We start from the raw sequence: 20,656 nt of genomic DNA, 5'->3' as shown, positions 1-20,656 counted from the left end.
ATAATTGGTGCTTTTGACAAAACTAATGAAAATCCAACTTGCTTACATGTTTCCTTTCTCTGCCTTTTCCCCTGATGTGTTTCGAAATCTTAAAATTGAAAAAAAAAAAAAAAAAAAAAAAAAGAAAAAAAAAAAAGAGGAAAATTTTGTAAATAATTTAATGTTACTAGGCCAGCACCCAGTGGATCAAGGGCTTTTATTCTTGATTTCACCCAGCAAAACTGTTTTTAAGCTTTCATATCCTGGCTGACGCCCCTAACCCAACAGTCTTTGAAAGTCCTTTTTGCTGATTTCAGGTAGAATTGCTCTTGCAAAGATGCCCACCTAGCAAGAAGAAACACAACGCTTGACAATGACTCTATTTAACTCTGTCCTGAAAAATGAAAATCATTTGCTCCCCAGATACTGCAACACCACATTGACAAGTCTTGCCTGTATCTCATTAGCATTAAATCTATGCCTTCTTGGATGGTCCTTTCCAGAGCAAGCTTGGCTAGGCTTCCTCTTGCCAGATTGTGTCTCTTCTTACTGATAGTTTAGGTCTCTTTTTATGAATAGTTTAGGGATGAGTACTGCAGTCTTTCTCCCCCACAGCTCTACACTACCCTCAGTGGCAAGATTTAGAATTATAAAAACTGTAGGGTCTGGCCTACCAGGTACTAATATCTGTCTTGTAAAGCTGAGACTTTCCTCCTCCCTGTGAGGAAGAGGTCCAGGACGTACTCACGCTATATAACTTATATATATAATGACACAGTTGTATATATAATTTATATACATTAAAGTGTGGCGAATGGGGAGTCAGGTTGCCTTTATCACCTCAAGAATGGGTTTCCCTACTTGAAAACTTCCAAATGCAGGCATCATTTTTTAAAACAGGGTTTTATAGGTTTCCTTAACGCTTGTCAATGGCATTTTTGGTGTCACAGTTGAAGCTGGAACTCTTTGTGATTTTCAAAATGAGAGATTTGATGATTATTTTTTTTTTCCTTTTTTTATTTTTTTATTTTCTTTTCTTAAAGTGCTTTGGTCCTAACTCCTCTATACTGCCAGAAAACAGGTTCTACACCATCTCTGCGTGGGTCTCTGGTGCCAGCAATCCCTGCTGTGCAGCAGCATGGCACAGATGCCCAGGCAGGAGAGGAAGCTGAGCTACTGACTCACAGTCTGTAGTAGCCAACCGTGCCTATTGCTGGGATGTGGGGGGCTCTCCCTGCTGCCCCTGCGTTGTAGGACCCACATCAGCCTCTGTGGGAAAGCTTTCAACAGCCCTGGCAAGGAGGTGTTGCTGGGAATCTGGGGACTGGGAGGGAGGTGGGAAGGGAGGGGGGACAGGACTCGGCGTCTACAGACTAAAAGTGAACCAGGGTGGACAAAAATGTGAGAGTTTTAGCCTTGATTGTCGGGCTTTCGGGGCAATGAAAAGCTGATGTACAGTCCCTGGGAAGCCTGATGGCCGAAGGGCTGGGTTTTTTTAATTTTGCAATATACCTTTGACCTTTGATCACTCTGTATTTGAGCCCCCAGGCCTGTCAGATCCTGGCAGCAGATCACAGCAGTGGTGAAAGCTCTGCTTTGTTACCAGGGCCACGTCTCGACCCGGGGAGCTGCCAGGATCAGCCCTGCTAAAATCCCTCTGTGGCTGCACCTCTTCCTTGGCTGCCCGGACTGAGCAGGGGAGCTGAGTCTGAGAAAGGATCCAGCCCTTAAGATACCTCTGCAGGAAGGTTCTGGCACCAACTTCAGCACCTGGTTTTGAAATAAATCACTGCACGTAAACCATGACAGCTTTGCTCTTAGAAACAAGGCCTTAGTTTAGCATGTCTGCTCATTCAGTTGAAAAAATAATCATGCAGGCTGAGTTGTTATTTTTTTTCTTTTTTTTATTCTTGCTTTGCAAAGTGGCTTGTTTTCTTTCTTGTCCTTTGAAACCTTTCTTGCTCTCTGCTACACCTTAGACTTTTGTTTGGGGGATATTTTTTTTTTTAGCAACAACAAAAATATGAACTATCCCTGTTAAAAAAAAGAAAAAGACAAAACAAAACCACAAAAAAAAAACACAACACCAAAACAGAATAAAAACAAACAAATAAACAAAAAAACAACATTGCTTGAAGGACTTTCATTTTGCACTATAATTTTTCTTTTACCAGATGTGTCTGACAAGTGCATTTTGGAGATGCCCTCGGTCACGTTCTCTCAGGCCTACTCTGGTATTTCTAATATATCACAGAAGTACCCAATCTTGTAGCCCTCAGTTCTGCCTTTTTTTGACATTTTATTTTTTTTAAGCTTTTTATATATATATAAATATAAATATATTACTTTGTCAGTTTTTTTGCTGTACAAAAAGTCTTAAGATTTAAAAATATTATTTGTATTATATGATGGTGGTATGTTAATGTTACAAAATTATTAATGAAGAAAAAATTTATTTTTGTTACTGGTCTGTTTCATAATTCTTTTTTAAATTGGTATATTGTAAGATATCTATGCAAAAATGTTATGTGACGCATTTTTATTTAAGAATGTAATATGTGTAATAAACAGTAGAATGTGTTTGGCCCGACAAGTGTTTACTGTGCCTCGTGTATTATTTCTTCATGGAAAACTTCTGTGGAATGGTTTTGGAGTTACACAGTTCTGTAAACATGCAATGACATCAAATATGTAATTTCTAGGTATGCTTTGGCTTATCAGAACCGTGTTTTTTTATTTCAGTGGTTTATTTCTGAAATGTCTTTTATAACAAGTGCGAGCGTTGCTTATATTCATGCTGTGTTACACGTTGCTTTGGGGAAAGATGCTCAAGAAGGAAGTTTCCATTTTTTTAAATCTGTCCAGCCTGGGCTGTTGGGGTCAGTTCTGTGGCAGCTGACACAGGGTGGGGATTCCACCAGGGCTCTTCTTGTGAGACACACAGAGGACACTTGTGTTTCCCAAGCCCAGCTATAAAAGGCTGTGATTTAGTCTCTCTCTTTAATGTCAGCAAAACTGCAAGCACCACCGAGTCCACACGGATGCTCGAGTACTAAAAATGTCTTTAGGCAGTAAAAACAGCCACTTGGAGCACAATTCCGTGGCACAGAGTGAAGTGACTGTCTCCAGTCAGGCTGCTGTCCCTTTTGGTTCTGGTCTGTCCTGTGCTCAGCATCCCCAAAGGGTATTGCAAACGGGCATCCTGCAGGTTCATCTGCTGCCACCTTCCCAGCTTTTATCTCTGGCTCTGCTGGGCCGCTTGTGTCAGACAGACAGAAAAAGGATCCCCTTTCCTGACAGGTGCATCCAGAAGCAGATGACCCTTCTAACCTGCTCATTTGTGCTCCCTCTGTAGCTAATGAAGAGAGACACGTCCAGAGGTGACTCGCTCCGGGGGATGAGATGGATGGAAAAGGGGCTGTGCTGATCTCAAAGCATCTCTGGAAAGCCACCTGGTGAGTTGGGAGACAAGAGACCCAGGCAACGCTGGCCACTCAGGTTGTACCAGGTGTCTGACAATGGACAGAATTTGTAGAGTTTGGGTGTATGTTAAAGAGCAGCTCTTGAGCGCTCAAAATGCTGGGGTTGTGTTCAAAATGGTCAAAACTGCCCAGCACTGAGGCTGCTTCACTGTGTCACTGATATCTTGGTGTGACAGAGCACAAGTGAGTGAGGCAGTCAGTCAGTAGTCACAGAGCTGCTGTGACTGAAAAAAAAATGGTCTCTTTCTTGGAGATTGAAGTATTTTTATAATGTAGGTACAAATGGAGTTCTTAGTGCAGAATTCCTACTGCAAATAGGATTTCGACTCACACTAAATCTACAAATTTAGGGGCTTTTCTTATTTATTTATTTATTGTTTCTTATTTTGGGCTTAGGGCTGTAAGGACTGAATTATAGACGATAAATTAAACCTTCTCTCCGGGTCAGGGTGAGCTCAGGGCGCTGAGGGGAGCGCGAGGCTGAGGCGAGGCAGGGGCGGCACAAGATGGCGCCTCCCCCCTTCCCGCCCCTCAGCGCTGCCGCCCCAGTCACCCTCTCCCCTCAGGAGCTTTTTGGGATCGGCGGGAAGCGGCGGGCCTGTTCGGCCCCTGAGCAGCTGAGGATTGTGGCGGTGACAACGAGAGCATTGATGCTGAAGGGATGGAAGGAGAAGAAATGTTTTCCTGTCAGGTGGGTCCTTCACCGCTGTGTGGGAGCCATGCTGCCCTCTCCCCCCACAGTGGTTCTGTCACCCTCTGGCCTCATCCCATACTTTTTGGGGTCCCTCTTGCAAAGCTGGGCCACAAGAGTTTTATTTTCACAGTGCTGGTAACCAAAGAATTATAAAATGCTGTCGTGTTTCTTATGGGGGTTGCTCTTGGGCCTTCATCTTTTCTCTCAGCGCTTCTGATGCCAGGGGCCTGACCTCCCGCTGAGGTAAAAAACACCCACCTGGGCATCTACAGGCTGTATTTTAATTAATAAACTCAACAGGGCCATAGCCCATTTGTCCCTAATTTTAAAATGCTGGTATGGCCCTGACAGACACCCCAAACAGCACAGCTCAAGGCTAGCAGGTGCCCAGAGGCAGCCCAGACATGGACCCTGCCTGGGAAGATGGCGTGGGGAAAGGGAAGAGATTTCTGTGGTGTGAGACAGAAGCCATGCTGAGCCAGACAGAGGGACAGAGCAGGCCCCAGCTGTCTCTGTGTGTTTACTGGTCCCTGTGAATGCCCCCAGCCCTCCCACTCAGCACCATTCTCTCCAGCAGCTGCTGATGGGCCCTTCTGATGGCCACAGCTGTCTGTGATAAGAGCAGGAGGGGCTCACGGGAGCTGTGATCAGGTGTTGCCCCCACTGAGTTGATGTGTGGGGTGAAAAGGCAGCAGAATACAGCCCCTGGCAGCCAGGATGCTCCAGCTTGCTGCCTCAGATGTCCACCCTGGTGCAGAAGCTTCAAGGTGGTGTCTGTGCCAGCAGCAGCCAGGGTGGCTGCCAGGCTGGGCAGACTTCATCCTTCTCCTCATCCTAAATGTGCATGGTGGTAGCAGGTAAAAGGAGGTGAGTGCATTGTGGTGGGCAGCTGAAAAAAATGTCCACAAGCTGAGCAATCTGGTTCAGCCCCTGAGTAGCTGCTCCCTTGCAAAGTTCAGGAGGGAAGTTTTCCCTTTGATGTTAGTGGGAATTATGTGGGAACGCATACTGAGGGGGGAATGTGCCCCATATTAATTGGAAATCACTGGCAGCAAGTCACTGTGTCAAAAGGGTTTTGGCCACTTGTCCCTCACTCTTCAGAGGGCCCCTCTCTCCACAGAGGAAACCAGCTTGAACGGAGGTCAACAACTGTGGCAAAACTGCCTGTGTGTTTGTGTCCATTTAATAGAGAAATGCACACTCAGATTTAAATGCCTCCTTGATTTTTTTTTAACAGAAAATGATGAGAAGGACACTGAAGACAAAACATGCAACGAAAACCTCAGCTGAAGTTTGCTTTTAAATACAGCAAGGTAGAGCTGTATGGTGAGGAACTCCACCAGGATTTGAAGTGCCACGTTCTGCCTGTACCACAGCGGGTGTTTCAGGTAAATTTAACCCAATATCATCATCTTGTGTTGGCTCAGCTTTAGTGATTTGCACATCTCTTTCCTCTGTATGCTGTGATGTAGCACTAGTAAGCCCATGGAATTCACTGGCTCCATGACTCTAGGAGACACACAGGAAGGTGTTAATATCTGTGTAAGACATTCTGCTGGGGTAGTTCTGCTGTGAAAGGATAATGCTGTTTTCCGCTATGGGGTGAGTAGGGAGAGTCCACGCCACCCACAGATGTTAAATTATTAGCAATGAGCAGTGGGGAGAGGCTTTTTACTGACAGTAGCCAAGTCCAAGGAGGATGGTTTGGACTATTGTGTTATTTCTGAGTTCTGTGCTAAATCCAAATTCGAGGAATTTACAACCTGGTCTGTAGAGGACTTGAGTTGAGTTGGACACTGAGTTGTGAAGGGTCTCTCTCCTCAACCAAAACCAAATCTGTGTAATTGTAGCCACTGGTCACAATACCCTTTGTTTATAGGCATAGCAACCAATTTTCTGTAAGGCATGGAGTCACTTTTTTGGTCTGTGTGTTGATTTTTCTGGAAAGAGTAAGTTTCTGTTTGCCATGTGTTTGGTTTGGTTTGGTTTCAGGGAAAAATATGTTGAAAATACTTGATTTGCACAAGGGAGTTTATGATTCTTGCTTTATGATTCATACCACATGCCTCACACCTGAGCCTGAGGAACTACTTGAAGTGGAGGACTAAAACAGACTCTGCACCATTGAAATTTGAGGGTTACTGATGCTAACTGCCTTTGGCTGTGCCAGGGATCACCAGCTGTGGAAGTGGACACACACATCTATGAGGAACCAGGCTAACATCTATTTTGTGTGCTGGCAGCTTGCAGCATGATTACTGCTCCTTGTGTTTCTCCCCACACGTGCCTCTGTATCTGTACACATGTGTTTAGGGATATTCACATTCTTGTGTTGCCCCCAGGGTGTCTGAGGAGATGGATTTTTATGAATCACTCTTCAGGGCTGAATACAGAAAAAATTTCCTCTCCCTGAAGTTGACCCTAGGCTGAGATCTGCTCTAAAGGCCATTAAAGCTACTGGGTAGCTTTCCAACTGCAGATTTCATACTGCAGCCTTAATTTTCAGCCCTCAAACTTTTTACATTTTGTCATATAATGAGTTAGATTTTTTTTTTTTTTTTTTTTTGTAATGAAACACCAACAAGAATGCTATTAGACAGCCAGTATAATTCTGATATCTCTGTAGGCACCCATTCTTTTTGCCCCAAAAGGAGCAAGTTCCTGTCATGGTTTTGATCTTCTAGATGGTTCTGATTCTATTAAGAACAAGAGAAGGCATATAGAGAGCATAAGGTTTTCTTCAGGGAGCCATCCCATGCTGCAGGATTAATGATGTAGCAAATTAACAATCCTCCCCAAGAACTGCCCCTTTGTAAGAGGACAGCCCAGTGTGCTGCTTTTCCTACAAAATCAGGGTTTAATGTGATGGGGAGATGTTAAACCTGCATTCATGTCACGGATTACCAAATGGCAGTAACAATGGAGGCATTTTCCAAGCTTCACTCAGTTTTTTGTTTTTTCTTCCTGTGTCTCTCCTTAAAAAAAAAAAAAAAAAAAAGGAAAAGTTAATGATCAGTCCACCTTGAGCAGTCAAGCTGTGTGAAATCTTTCCAGCAAGACCTAAAAATGTGTGGTGTCCCCTTGGATTCCTGTTTCATGTGGAATCTGGAGCTAGGAGAGGTTTGGAGAACTCCATGAGAGGGGGACAGCGAGGCAGCTGGGAGTGTGTGGGAGTGCAGAGCTGAGGAGCCAGGGCTACTCAGTGTGGTTTTAATGAAACTAATAAATACAGCCATGGAATGGGCAGGCCTGATGGATACAGGGAGTTCCTGCTTCCCCCCTTCCATCTGCAGCCTTTTCAGTAGCAGAAGAGAATAAAGAAGTTGAAATGGAAACTGGGACATGGCTTTTCAAAGAAATGTTATACACTATTGCAAGAAAAATGCTGGATAAAAAATTATTCTTTTTCTACAAAAAGCATGAAAAGGTTTCCCCGTATTTTTTTTTCCACAGAAAAGAATCAAACCCTTTCTCACCATTTCCTGTGAGCCAATGGAAAAATCAGTAATGGAATAAGTGAAAAAGATTCAGAGTAGAAATTGCTTTTCATTATCATTTTCATGACAGGGAAAAAATTGCTAGGAAAAATCAGCTGTCCCACTGCTTTGAAAAAAAAAAAAAAAAAAAAATTAAAAAATAGAAGTGAGCTTTGAAATGTCTTGATGATAAAGAGGGAGCATTTCCAAGGGAAAATGTATCCCTGATCTAATTATGGAGAGGGGTTTGCAGCCACACATCTCTGACCTCATCACATCACTCTCTGCACTGGGTAGGACGTGGGGTGAGAGTGCTTGCTGCTTTTCCTTCCCACCATCACTGCCCCCCCTCAGCATCTTGGGTGTGTATCCAGTTCTGAAAGATGGGAACAGGGATGACCTCGAGGATAACTTAAACAGGAATCACAGTGGTGTGTGCTGAAGCAGTGAAAGGAGTTGTTTAAAAATAGGTAGATGGCCCAAAATAAATGCTAACAATGTCTGCAGACCACAAGCTTAAAAATAATAACAGGTGAAAGCAGAGTGTGTGCCAGTGGAAGGAGAACTTGATGGAAGGGGTATTTCTGAAGCATCAGGGAGTGTCAGAACTCAGTGGGATATTGTGATCTGGAGTAGAATCTGTAGAGGAAGGACAGGCTATGTCACAGTGAGGGGAAGGAAGAGGGTTTAGCAGCTGCAAGATGCCATTTCATGCACATATATAAGAGATTTCTAGTAGGTAAAGAAAGTCAGGTAGCAATGTATTTATTAATGGCAGACAAGAAGCATCTGTGTATTAGGAGTAGATGAGACTGCAGTATAACTCCAAGCAACCTCCTCTGGGTGAGAAGCATACTAAAGAGTAGCTTGCCAATATTAAAATTTGGAAGGAAGGGGCAGGGGGCTACTCCACAGAGGTTTAGGTCAAACATATGCAGAAATCTGTAGGGACAGAGCCACCAAATGGCATGCAAAAGTAAAAACCAAAGAAACCACACTTGGATCTTCATATTCACAGCAAAGATTATTTGTATTTGAAAATAATTTGGCCAAATGTCTAATTCTTTTTCCATAACTAGGTTAGTCTTGCTGGCTCTCTACCAAATCCCACAAATATGCAGATTGAACTGAAGTGGTTCAGAACAGATTTTCTGTAGCTCTCCCATCAGCTGAGCTCTGACAAGTCAGCTACAAGTGTGTAGTTCAGGGTCAGAGTCAGTGGTATCAAAGGAAGTTTTGTCTCAATAGTGGAAGTGGATCAGAGTCTCCTCCAGCCTATCTGTTGTGGATGCTTCTGCTATTGATAAACTGTTCTGAGAGGATGAATGTTTCTTAAAAGTATGGAAGAAGGAGTCGGGGAGAAAATAAATAGTAGTAGGATGAAAAAAAAAATTAATTAACCCCCCTTCCTAATTTTTTCTTTGTGCTAGGGAACCATCTATTTAATCAGGGAGTTTTAATCAGATGAGTGGTTTTTGCAGAGACAGGCAATTAGTGCAGTGCCTGTCAAGCCTGGCTACCAAGTGATGCTCTTCAGGGTGATGCCTCCTTCAGACTGTCAAGCTGGAAACCTTGAGATAGAATGAACCTTCATGAGTAACCCTTATGAGCACATAAGATTAAGGAAGTGATTAGACTCCTTTCAAGTATTTCAAGTGGAGTACACCCACCCTGAAATCCTCCAAGTCATGAATCACATTTACAGAATATTGTTCCAGGATCACAACTTCAGCCAGCCCCAGGGCTGGATCATGTTTCTGTGAACATCAGAATCATTGCCATGGCTTTACAGGCAGCACATGCAGGCTCTAAATGTCTGATTAAAACAGGAGGATCATGTAATATTTTTAAGTATTGGCAACATATTTCCACAGTTGCAACATGCAGGAACATTTTTTACCATGGTGACAAACACTTAAAATTAGATGGGTGTTCAAAAGATGTCTTGGAAGAGTGAAGTTGGCGTGGCAGTTCTAGTTCTTCCTCTCTGTGTTGTTTTACTGGATATTTGTGTGGCTCTAGGTGCTAATTTCTGGTTTTCCAAAACATAGTTAAGCAGTTAATTTATAGAAGACAAACATCAATAAAAAAACAGGTTCAGTCTCGTGTGTACTTAGCCTTAGGCTTCCAGAGAAATTGAGGTGGTTCAGAAGAACAAATTTCTGCTAAAAACTTGGGAATGTGCTGCTATTTTTATAACTGTTTCCCCCTGCTATTATTTAAATAGTTGCCTCCTCACCCACCATATTTAGGGAAAAGAACTTTGCACAGATATATATAACAGTGAAAAAAGAAAATGGGAAAGGTTAGGAGAAAAAAAAAAAAAGGTGGGGGGGAGAGAGAAAAAAGAACAAAAACATAAAAAGAAAATGCAAGAAAAAGATAGCAGTCATTTATAGAGCTGCAGAAGAAAAGCTATGGCCTCCAGTTCAGGAAAGACTTATTATTCCCAAAGAGGTGATTAATTATGTACTTGAAATTAAGCACACACTTATGTGCCTTGCAAAATTGAGATACAAGAGGAAATTGTGTGCTGAGTAGAGCATCCTGATTTTATTTCCTAAAACATCTTATCTTGAAGATTTTGTCTGCTGAGAGAACTGATAACAGTGGGGACTCATTGGTGGAGTTGTCCAGTTGGTGAGGAATCTGCTGGGGAAGGCTGTGAAACCCAGCACATGTATTTCTGATTTTATTAGTACAGAAACTGGGAACAGATCCTTGTTCCTCACATTCATCCTCATTTTTAAGTATCTGGATGCTAGGAAAAAAATAATAATGGTCTTATATTCTGGTACCATTGTATAGCTGGGTAGAAAGGTGAGAATCAAGGAAAAAAATGGCACTGAGTTATAAAGAAGTATAAATAACTTTTTATGTGAACCTGACCTCAGTTATTAGGAGTTCTGGAGTGGAAGAACAACACTGTTAAAAAATAAAGGGGCAGAGAGGCTTAAGCTGAGATGTGCAGTTGTTTTGCAGACATTCTTCATGCAGCAATGGAGAGTAAAAACTGGTTAGGAAAAGTAAGACAGTGTGGTATATAAAGACATTTACAAGACATTTGCCCTTAGGTGAATCAGGAGTAGTTCTGAAATCACCAGATTGGCATAAATCGAGCCTGGAGCAAGATAGGACTCAGAGATGACATTTCCTCAGGTTTCTTATTGCTGGGAGGATTGTGGCTGCAGCCAGGTCTATTTGGAGCTGCAGCACAAGAGGATAAAGGGAGAATGCTTGAGAACTAATTAACAAATTGCCAACTGAGCAACTCTATTTTGAAATGTAAATGCTTTTGTTGATTGAATCTGGACCATTAGCTCTGCTCTGCCATAGAGGGAGTGAAAACCTGAAGCAAGGAGCTATTTTGTGGTGTTGTGATGGTCATTCAAAGAGCTGAACATCCCAGGAGTGGACAGAGAGCTGGAAACATGAGCTTTCATATTTGAACTTGCCCTCTGCAACTGGAGCTGGGAGAGGCTCTCACTGTCTTCAGATTATGCAGAAAAGGAAAACCAGGACTTACACTGACCAGGGGTTACCAGTCAGTTTAATTACAAGATAATTCCTATTCAGCAGAATCTTGCTAACATTTCCTATAAAATTGAGTTCTAGTGCAGAACAGGCAAAAGTTTCTTCTCAGATCTCAAATTCTATCCTGATTATAGAGCAGGATGAAGGAAAAAGCATTGAAGTTAGCAAAACAACCATGGGTAACAAAGCTGTCCTTTCAAAGCTTCTGGTCCTGTGGTGTGCATGTCTAGATCTGAAATATGCAATTGACTTCCAAACAACCCCTTCTTGAGGCACATCAGGGAGCCAAGCCCATAGCATTTGGATTTTGCAATCCACTTTTTTTCTATCTTCTTTCCAAGAGCAGCAGGAGACTCTCCAGGCGTTTCATTACCAGAAATCACAGTGATCTTCTGTCTGCCTTGAGAGAGCACTGGGTGAAATGCAGTTACCTGTATCCTGGATGCTTAACAGACCAATAGGATCACCTCAGGTTCTGCTCCACAGCTGTGCAGCCCAGTCACCCCGTCAAACATGCTCTGTGTACTGCAGCTTTCATGTAAATAGTGAATAGTATTTTTCATAAAGTTTGTGGTGAAGGCTTTTTGGGTAAGCTGCCCAAACTGGGAATTGTGGGGTTGTCTCCAGCTCCACTGTGCTGATTACTGTTCAAGTTCTTGGGCTACACAGAAAAGCTGGGTGGTATTTGAAAAATGAGCTCATGGAAGAACTGGAAGTCCTCATTATATATTGACTGCAGCAGAAAATAATTCCTTCTTCTTGTTTAACAAGAAATCACCACCTACTTTTCTCCTCATTCTGTCCAGATACACAGTCAGGCTTTCTTTTACCCACTGAATGTTCACCTCTAACACAGAGGTGTAAGTTTGTGCCATGGGAGCACCAAGAACTAATGAAGGACAGGGGGGTACCCATTGCACAAATTTCTGAAGGAAACTGTGGTGAAGTTGCTGACTTCCAGATGAAGATAAAGCCTGAGGACAAAGGTGCTGGCAGGGTGGAGAGGAGGTGGGCACTTAGAGAGATGCAGTGGTTACAGAGAGCAGCTATGAGAGTGTGAAATGGGTAAATGTTCTGAATGCAGGGCCCCAGGCATGGGGTACCAACAGTACAGGTAAAATCCCATTCCTCTGAAACACTTTTCCTGATCTTTTGGTTTTATCAATTTGACTTAGTGGTTGTTTTCACTGCAGAGCAAAACAAAAAGTGAAAGGTGCCACAGTGTGAGTGTACCAGATGCTTTTCATGTGTATTTAATAGAGCAGCAGCAGAGCATTATCCCAAGTGACTTATATCCTCTCAAACAAGGATAGCTCTAGGAAAAAGCAAATATTGACACTCCAGTAATGTTTGCCCAGCAATCAGCCAGTGGTGCACAGCACTCAGGGCGACGTTGTTACAGCAATCAATTAGGAAGAGGGAGAACCCAGACCCTCCAATTAGCAGTATATGATAAATGCTGACATTATTGGAAGAGCCCACTCTGAGAGTCTTTCCAAAGCCAGGCACTTACCTGCTCCTCAGCCCCTGCCCCTTGACACTCCCACTCCAGCTGACAGCCTCTCAGTGCCCATACCTTCCATTTTAATGTCCCCTCCCACGTGTGAAAATAAAAGTTGGTCACCCTAAATCCTATTACCTGCGTGGTGTCCTGACACAGACTTCATCTGCTTGGGTTACATGGCATCTGCCTTCTTCCTGCACACACGTGTTGCCTCCTGCCTGCATGCAAAGGTAACCTCCCTGTGCACCAGAACACTGGGGTTTCAGAACGAGGGGCTGGAGTCTTGAATAAATTGTCCTTCCCCACTTCATCCCCCCCACGGGTCTCCCTTCACACAGAGAGGGCAGGAGCTGCAGCTCTTGTGTGTCCCTGGAGCACTCCAGGCAGTCAGAGGGAGTGAGTGCCTCAAACCCCAGCAGGTCAGGGGATGGACGTTGGTTCCAGTGGTTGTCTCTGCAGTGCAGGGGAGAGCACTTCTTACAGGAGAGATTCAGCAGCCACTCCAAGTGACTCCATCAGGGGCAGACTGTCAGGCTGGTGTTTTCTGATTCTGTTGGCATTCACAGTGTCTCAACATCCAGCATTTTTCCATTACAGGCTCTGTAATTTGTCACTGCTTCTCCCAGGACGAATATTTGCTGTGAAAAGATGAATCTGATTGGCTTGTTTTTAAGACTGTAACTTTTTTTTCTTTTTCTTTTTTTCTGATAGCTTCATTATTGTTTTTGGCAGCTGAGTTACAAGGAGATGTTACACAAAGGGTATTTACAGTATAATGAGGTTCAGTGGAGTTGAAAGCTAAAGTTCATTAACCCCACATTTCAGACTATTAGAGCAGAGAGGCTGTAGTGAAGCCTTGTGTTTGTCATTTGCACAGTGCTGCTGAACAGCAAACAGCATAGATTCTCCAGGCACCTCCTGCCTTCCTCTTTAGCCTCCTTTCATTTGCAAGAGGGCAATATTGCAGAGTGGAGACAGATGGAACCCCGCAGCACAGTGCCATCAAGGGTACCTCACCTCTGCTCTGAGCAGCACCAAAGTTGCCAGGAGGATGCATCAGGAAGGATTCGAGCAAAAGGTGGTGGTGGTGGTGGTGCCATAGTGACCGTGCAGTTGCTAAGGATGTGATTAGCACCCCAGGAAGGGGAGAGTTAATTGTTGTGTCCTCATTTCATGTCTCTAGGGAAATACCTGTTTGCTACAGGACAGAAAAACCCACCCACTTCTTGATATTACAGCACCTCTTTGACCCTGAACATCTCCATTATGAAACTAGAATACAGAACTTTTATCCACTAAGTGCAGCACATGCAATGCTAACAATTTCCCTTTTTTTGCTATTTTTTATTCCCTCCTGTGCACAGCATGCACTTACTTGCTCACTTCCCTTTGGATGTTTGAGAGCCTTTTTTTTTTTTTTTTTTTCTGTATGTCTGAAATTAAGCTATGAAGCTGAAGAAGGCTCAGGGAAATGAACTGAAATGTCTCGTGAGAAGAAAAATGGCACTGTAAGGATGGAATTAAAAAAAAGCTCAGGGTAATAGAGATTGATCACTCAATCTGTCTATGGCCTCAAATAAAACTGAGTGAATTTAACAGGTTACAGTTAAGAAGCTAAGTTGTTTCTGTGGATATAATATAGTTTCAGATCATCGTGGGGAGCCATTTATTTATTTTTGCATTTGTGAGTCATTTAGGCAGTCCCTTTATGTGCATGAAAATATGTTTATTTTCCCACTCCCTGCTGTTGCGTGTTCTATTAATATCATGCTAGTTGGAATAGATGGGCACACTACAAACTATTTGGTGTTGAATTTGTTTTCAGGGTTTCTTTTTCTCTTCTTTTTCTTCTTCAGGCAGCTATTTTTATAAACCAGCTCAAAAGCCCCCAGGCACTTTTCACACGAGTTTACCTCCATTTTTAAAACATGGGGCTTAACCCTGCAGTAACAGTCCCCAGGGGTGCAGGAGCCTATGTAAAGCTCTGTGATGTCTTTTATCCCTTTCAGACAAGATGGAGGTGACACTGTATTTCCCTAGCTTTCCAAAACAAAGCATTGGGCACAGAGAAGTGGCCCCAGTTCTGACTGCTTTGATTTGATTCAAGTCACAGGAACAAAGCTAGAAGCTGTCCAAAGGGAAGCTAAAGTGCACAGGGAAGAAATGTTGCTGTGAGACATCCTGATCTCTGTAGTTTACCAACAACCACAGTTACCATCTCCCCTCCCTTGCCAAGGATATCCTTGGTAGCTGCTGCCACAGATGCTGCTGTCCCTTTCCTCATGGCAGAAGCTGATGGGACGTTGGTAAATCTGACCCCTTTTGTGCTCCCCATAACTTCACGGAGTTGTTTCTCTTTGCTCTGCCCTATCTATGGCTCCATTGGGATATTAGTAAAGCAGGGATCTGGTGCCATGTCATGTTTGGTGCTGTATGTACAAGATTATACTGAGGGTACTGAAGAGCTTATTATCTAAAAAGATGAGGCACAGGTTTACTTTGGAAATCAGTGGAAAAAAGAATGAATGTGAAGTGTTCCCAAGTAGGGGGGGTGACAGAGGAGAGCTCAAAGTCCAGGAGCTGGAGCCAGAAGCCCCAACTTTCAAATCTGAGGTGTTCTCGGGTTTACTGATGGGGTTGAGGCCCCCCCTACTTGCTGGAGGTGCCTCCCCTTGATGGGGGCAAGGGGCTTGTACTGGGGGCTCCAGGGGGTTACCTGGGGACTCCTGAACTTGTGTGAGCTGAACTTGTGCTGCTTGATGTCTGTAGCTGAAGCAGGATGGCACTGAAGATGAGATCCTCTTCCCACCCCCCACCAGCATCATGACCCCAGAGCTTGCAGCAGGCATCCATCAGGGTGTTTGCCTCTGCCAGTGACAGCAGCAAGGCTGCTCGGGTGCCCTGGCTTGGCTCTTGCTTTGCTCCCCATTTGTCTCCCTGTCCTGTGTCACTCTCCTTGTGCCATGTGCTGACCAGGTAGTGAGGTGTGTGCCCTCTGGCAGGGCCACTGTCATCGTTTTAAATGTCACTGTCAGACCTTGTCCAGCCTGGCCTCGACCCCTCGCTATTGGTCTGAAGATCCACAGAAATAGAAATCAATACAGAAATCCTCCCACCTTAACAATAAAGGGAGGTTGGGCTTCTCAGGGCTCCATGATCCATATTCCCACCCTCCCTGGGAATCCTCAACCCTTGGTTGTCCCTCCCTGATGGAACTCAAAGTACCATCCTTTGAATGCAGCCTCACCAGCTTTCTCCCTGTAGGAAAATGCCTCTGTCTCTTTGTTCCTTCTTGATTACATCTTTTGGTTCACACACAACCCCTCTCACATCCTCACCTCAGCCAGTGGGAGGGCTTTACCAGCCTTTCACTTTGTGCACGCTTCAGATGGATGGATGGAAGTGCCAGCTCCTCCAGAGGCCCTGCTGGACAGCAACCAAGTGTTAGATAAAGGTGGGCAGCTACACAGGCTGCTCAGGCAAACAGATCAGAGGACATGAACAAGCTTCCTGGAGAGGGATTCTAAAAGGACCAGGCACAGGGAGCAAGAGATAGGAACAGCAGGTTGGAGGAGAAAGCAGGAAATTAAAGACAGCTCTAATTGTGTCAGTCCTACTTTCCTGCAGTCCAAGGGAGATGTACCAGCATTAGAGCAAGACATAAGAACTCACCCTTCATTGCCTACCCCTTGCACTGAGTATGCTGGTATTATCTACCTTCTTGCCACTTTATTCAGGAAACAAGCCTGGTAAAATGTGTCATGTCTTCCCCAGGAACAACTCCACAGCATCTGTTTTTGATCTGGGACATGCTTTTCCTCTGGTGTTACTAGCAAAATCAGAGGTATCACCTTATGAGTCATCTTGTACAGCAGCAGTTTTTTGAAGGTGTTCTGCTTTTTAATGCTGCATATCTCTTAATAAGTCTTTTTCCAAAGTCCTCAGGCCCCAGGAAGCCAATTTGTAACACAACTCTTTCAATACATGTGCCAGAAACCCACACATTCAGCATGTCAAGCACATGAGCTTCACATTAAGTTCTTAAATCTGTGGATGAGACCCTAAAAATAAGCACCAGAATTTTCAAGAGGGATGAAATCTATAGCAGTTCAGCTCCAGATCAAGAAATCATCTTTTGGTCCTTCTGAAAAAAACACAGAAAAGAAGAAGAGCCAGGACTTGTAACTCAGGACTCCTTTCCAGCCTGTGTCGAGTATTTCGCAGCATTCAGCATTGGTTTCTCTTTAGAGTCCTATCCATCCATCAGAGGACCAGAGAAAGGTCCAGGAATTTTTAGCACCTCTTACTGCTGACCTGTTTTTTTGGTTGCAGTTTCACCTTCTATAAAATGGAAGGTGTGGAGGGAGGATAAAAATGTAAGGAGAGAAGGGGAAATGATGGTGACCAGATTTACAAAGCAGGCTGAGATCTGATGAAAACAGAACAGAAGAGCCAATGGCTATCCTGGGACACCATGTTCAGACTGGGATGGAATGTGTGCAAACAGGCTTAGCAGAGCTTCCCCAGGAAAAAGCCTCCCTGAATTTATTCCTGTATTTCACAGGGATGCAAGTGTGATTATTATGGGCCTGCAGAGTCCTGCTGTAACGACGGTGAAACTGCTGCTCTGTTCTGTGGCTCTGTCATGTAACCAGCCCTCTGCCCCATAAATCATTGCCCACTGGCACTCTGCTGCTGGAGAAACTTCTGTTTCTCTCTTCTTTCTGCCTCAGAAACGTAGAAAAATTAATCTGTACTACCTGGCTTTTGGAGAGCCCAGTGGCTGTGCCTGGAAAATTACTTCCCTGGCAGCTCTTTATGTTAGCAAAACATGTTCCTCCTGTGCAGGCAGTCCCAGGAGGCAAGAGCATTCAGCTTTCTGTAACTTGGGATCACAGTGGCAGGACTGGGCCTTGGGTTTTTTTTATTTTGTTTGTTTGTGTGGTTTTTTTCATCACTAGCAGTCTCCTAAGCAACAAAATGGGTGGGAGGACAAATAGCAACTGGGCTAATAACAGAACTAGGGGAAATCCCAGCCTGAGTCATGGTAGGAAAGGGAATGAGCAGTCCCCTTGTGACTTACCCCATAGGAAAAGTTCAAGATTACCATCCTGTCACCTGATGAAGATGTCATGCTTGTGCCTCACAGGTCTTCCTAATTGTAGAGCAAAATTCTCTCCTTGCCTTGCCCTCTGCTTGCTTCTTGAAAAAAGCAGTATTTGCACAAATGAAGAACGAGACTGTCCAGTCCCCTTTTCAGCAGCAGATAAATTCACATGGACACCAAATTTTGTTCCCAGGTTGACTTTAAATAGGGGGTGAAAAGCCTGGCATTTCTCCAGGTGGGCTCTTGCTTTTCAAGCCACAAACAGGAGCAGAATCTGAGTCCTGAGTCACTTCCACAAGGGCAGCTTCTGCATAGCCTGTGGCTTCCTCAGTTTTCTACGCAGGCCTTGCCTGAGATCTGACTGAAGGGCGTGAGTTTTGGGGCTGACACTTGCTTTGTCTTTAGGCACTTACGGTGGGGATCTAAGCAGAACAGAAAGCTGTGTTTCTAGAGAGTGCAGAGGTCAGTTCTGAGTTACCACTTCCACAGGAAGCTGCAGTGCAGTAACAAGGTGTTTTGGATTGTCCAGCTTCCCAGGGGATTGAAGAATCTGTGGCTGAACTCGGGTATGTCCAAAAATACACACTGATTTATGGAGGTGCAGCCCTTGCCCTGAGTGCCCTCAAGGTTCCCTCCTATTTTCCAAGGCTTTCAGCACACACAGTGTAGCGTGATGAGTGGGAATTATGTTGCTGGTGCCTCTTACTGTGTCTGGTTACACAGTACATGGCTTCTGAGCACTGGAACTTCTTTTCTCATCCTCCTCTTGTGGTTTGGTTCAGGCCTTTTCATGTTGGTAAAGCAACTGAGCCACCTATGCCTAGTAATCCTCATCGTTTTCACAGAAAACAATAATACAGGCAAGCAGGAGGATTAATGAGGTCTGGTTTCCTCTGAAATTGTGTTGCTGCTCACACACAGTCTGTAGCCCACTTCTCCCCAGTTTCCAGCATCAGCGTGCCAAAAAACACCCTCTGTTTCCTCTCCTCTTGTCTTGGAGAGGCTCCCCCCTGCTCTTTTCAGCCAAGGCCTGGTTACTGACCTCACCACACACCCCTTTCCCTCTGAAAAGCATGAGTGGGGGCTCTGTACACGTGCAGCCATCTTTTTCTGGGGAGCTGATAGGAACTTGCTACTTTTGTGACCTCCTTCACCTTGCCAGTTTGGCTGAAGCCAGCTGGTTCATGAGTGTTGAGGAGGGGCTGAGAGACAGTAAGATCTCTCAGGCCTTGTTTTTTCAAGAAAAGAGTGTAAAACCACAAGGTGATTAGACCCCAAGCCTTTGTGTCTGTGGACCTGGATTTTTAGAGGTGTCTTTACCCCGCCCTACCCCACAGCTTGTGATTTTGTTGAGAAGTTACTGTGTATACTCTTACCTATTACCTGATCATTACATTGTACCATCATCCACGGAGGATGTTTTAGCAGAATACTTAATTTGTCTAGTTGGCTGTGAGAGACTGGGAACTGCATTTAACCAAGGCAACAATTCCCTTCTTTTTTTGAAAGCAGATTGGAAGTTTCCAGGGACCTTGTCTGACTCCTGATTCCCCTCCCATACAGTTCCCTGTCTTCTAAGCTGGCACGTGTTGGCAGCAGTGCCTGCTGCCCGAGGAGGGGATGGATACCTTCCTGTTGGGCTGTCAGCAGGGTTCTTTTAATCACTCGGGGGTTTGTTGCTGAATGAAAGAAAACTTCCCCCAGACATCTTTCCAGTGAATGGTCTCCACAGAATTTCCGACCCAAGTTGCCGTGGGAAACTGGGTGAGAAAGTTTTAGAAATCAAGCTCAAGCATGTTAGGATTTACAGGGTCAGACCCAGCATTGCTAAGGCCAGGAGAAGTTTGGCTGTGGACTCAGGGGGTGCAGGATTAAGCCCATTGCTACTTAGCTACCATAGCGACAGAAAGCTGAAAAATTTTGGAGACATTGCTGGTGTGCTGGACTAATTCCAGGCTTAAATTTGGAGTAGTCTGTACAGCAGTTTAATTTTGTCCCTTATAGTCAATTTATCTTTTCTCCTAAGATGTATTGAATAATATATATATATTTACATCTTGGAGGTACCTTGTGGTTTTGCAAATTCTTTTCCTTTTCATCTAGAAAAAATGACTGCTCAACAAAGAGAATTATTTCCCTTTCAGCAGCTTCTGTTTCTCCTCTCATGTTTGGAAAATGCTGCAATTCTTCAGTGAAGAGTCCTCCGAGGCACTCCAGCTTTCTGTGAGGTCAGAACCACTCACCCCCTCACTGCAGTCTGCTCCTGACACATCAGCTTGCTAATGTTCCTGGTGGGTTTCTCTGAAACGTCTGTGTGTTTTGAAGCTGAGGAAGATGTGGAGTCAGTAATTTCACAGAGTACTGCAGCACCATGTCAACATTTGGGTAGAATTTTATCAACATTTGGGTGAAGCCTGCTGCACGTGGTGCAGAAATCAAGAAGCTGTGACCTTTAAGCCCAGTAAACATACTGTCAGATGCTTTTCATTGTTTTTCAGTAGAAAAAAAAGTGAGAATTCTGCACTACAGCACTAAAAACATTGAGTAAGAGAAATGTGATGGGCAAAAAATATTGATTAGCTGTCAGATGCTGTGCATTTGTAAAGCAGGCCTGCGCTTGGGAACGGTATCTTTTCCTTTGAAGCCATTTCTCATTTCAGAGTTCTGTGGCTCAGTTTGAATGCTGCAGGGTCCTGAGCTGGTCATTGATTGAGGCTCCAAAGTTCTGAGCCCATTCTGTGTTCCCGTGGTCCTTGCCAGGTTCCCTTATTCAGGCTGGTTTTCTTTCCCCTCGCTTCACACGTGCTTTGTGGGGTAGTTTCCCTCACTGCTAGGAGCAAAACTCTGAGTTTTGCTTTGAGGAGCTCACAGGAAGTACTA

General features: G+C 44.2%; 1 long non-coding RNA gene across 1 annotated transcript in view; it reads left to right on the top strand.

Annotated features, from left to right (window-relative positions):
- The first annotated feature begins 5,386 nt into the window (after positions 1 to 5,386).
- Positions 5,387 to 20,656, top strand: part of LOC139797921 (uncharacterized) — a 38,028-nt gene continuing 22,758 nt past the window's right edge. Inside the window, exon 1 of the long non-coding RNA XR_011726620.1 lies at positions 5,387 to 5,543. This is a non-coding gene — a long non-coding RNA (uncharacterized lncRNA). The remainder of the gene's footprint in view (positions 5,544 to 20,656) is intronic.

This window comes from Heliangelus exortis, chromosome 6, assembly GCF_036169615.1.
Source record: "Heliangelus exortis chromosome 6, bHelExo1.hap1, whole genome shotgun sequence".
Lineage (NCBI taxonomy): Eukaryota > Metazoa > Chordata > Aves > Apodiformes > Trochilidae > Heliangelus > Heliangelus exortis.
This window is presented reverse-complemented; position numbering and strand designations above follow the sequence as displayed.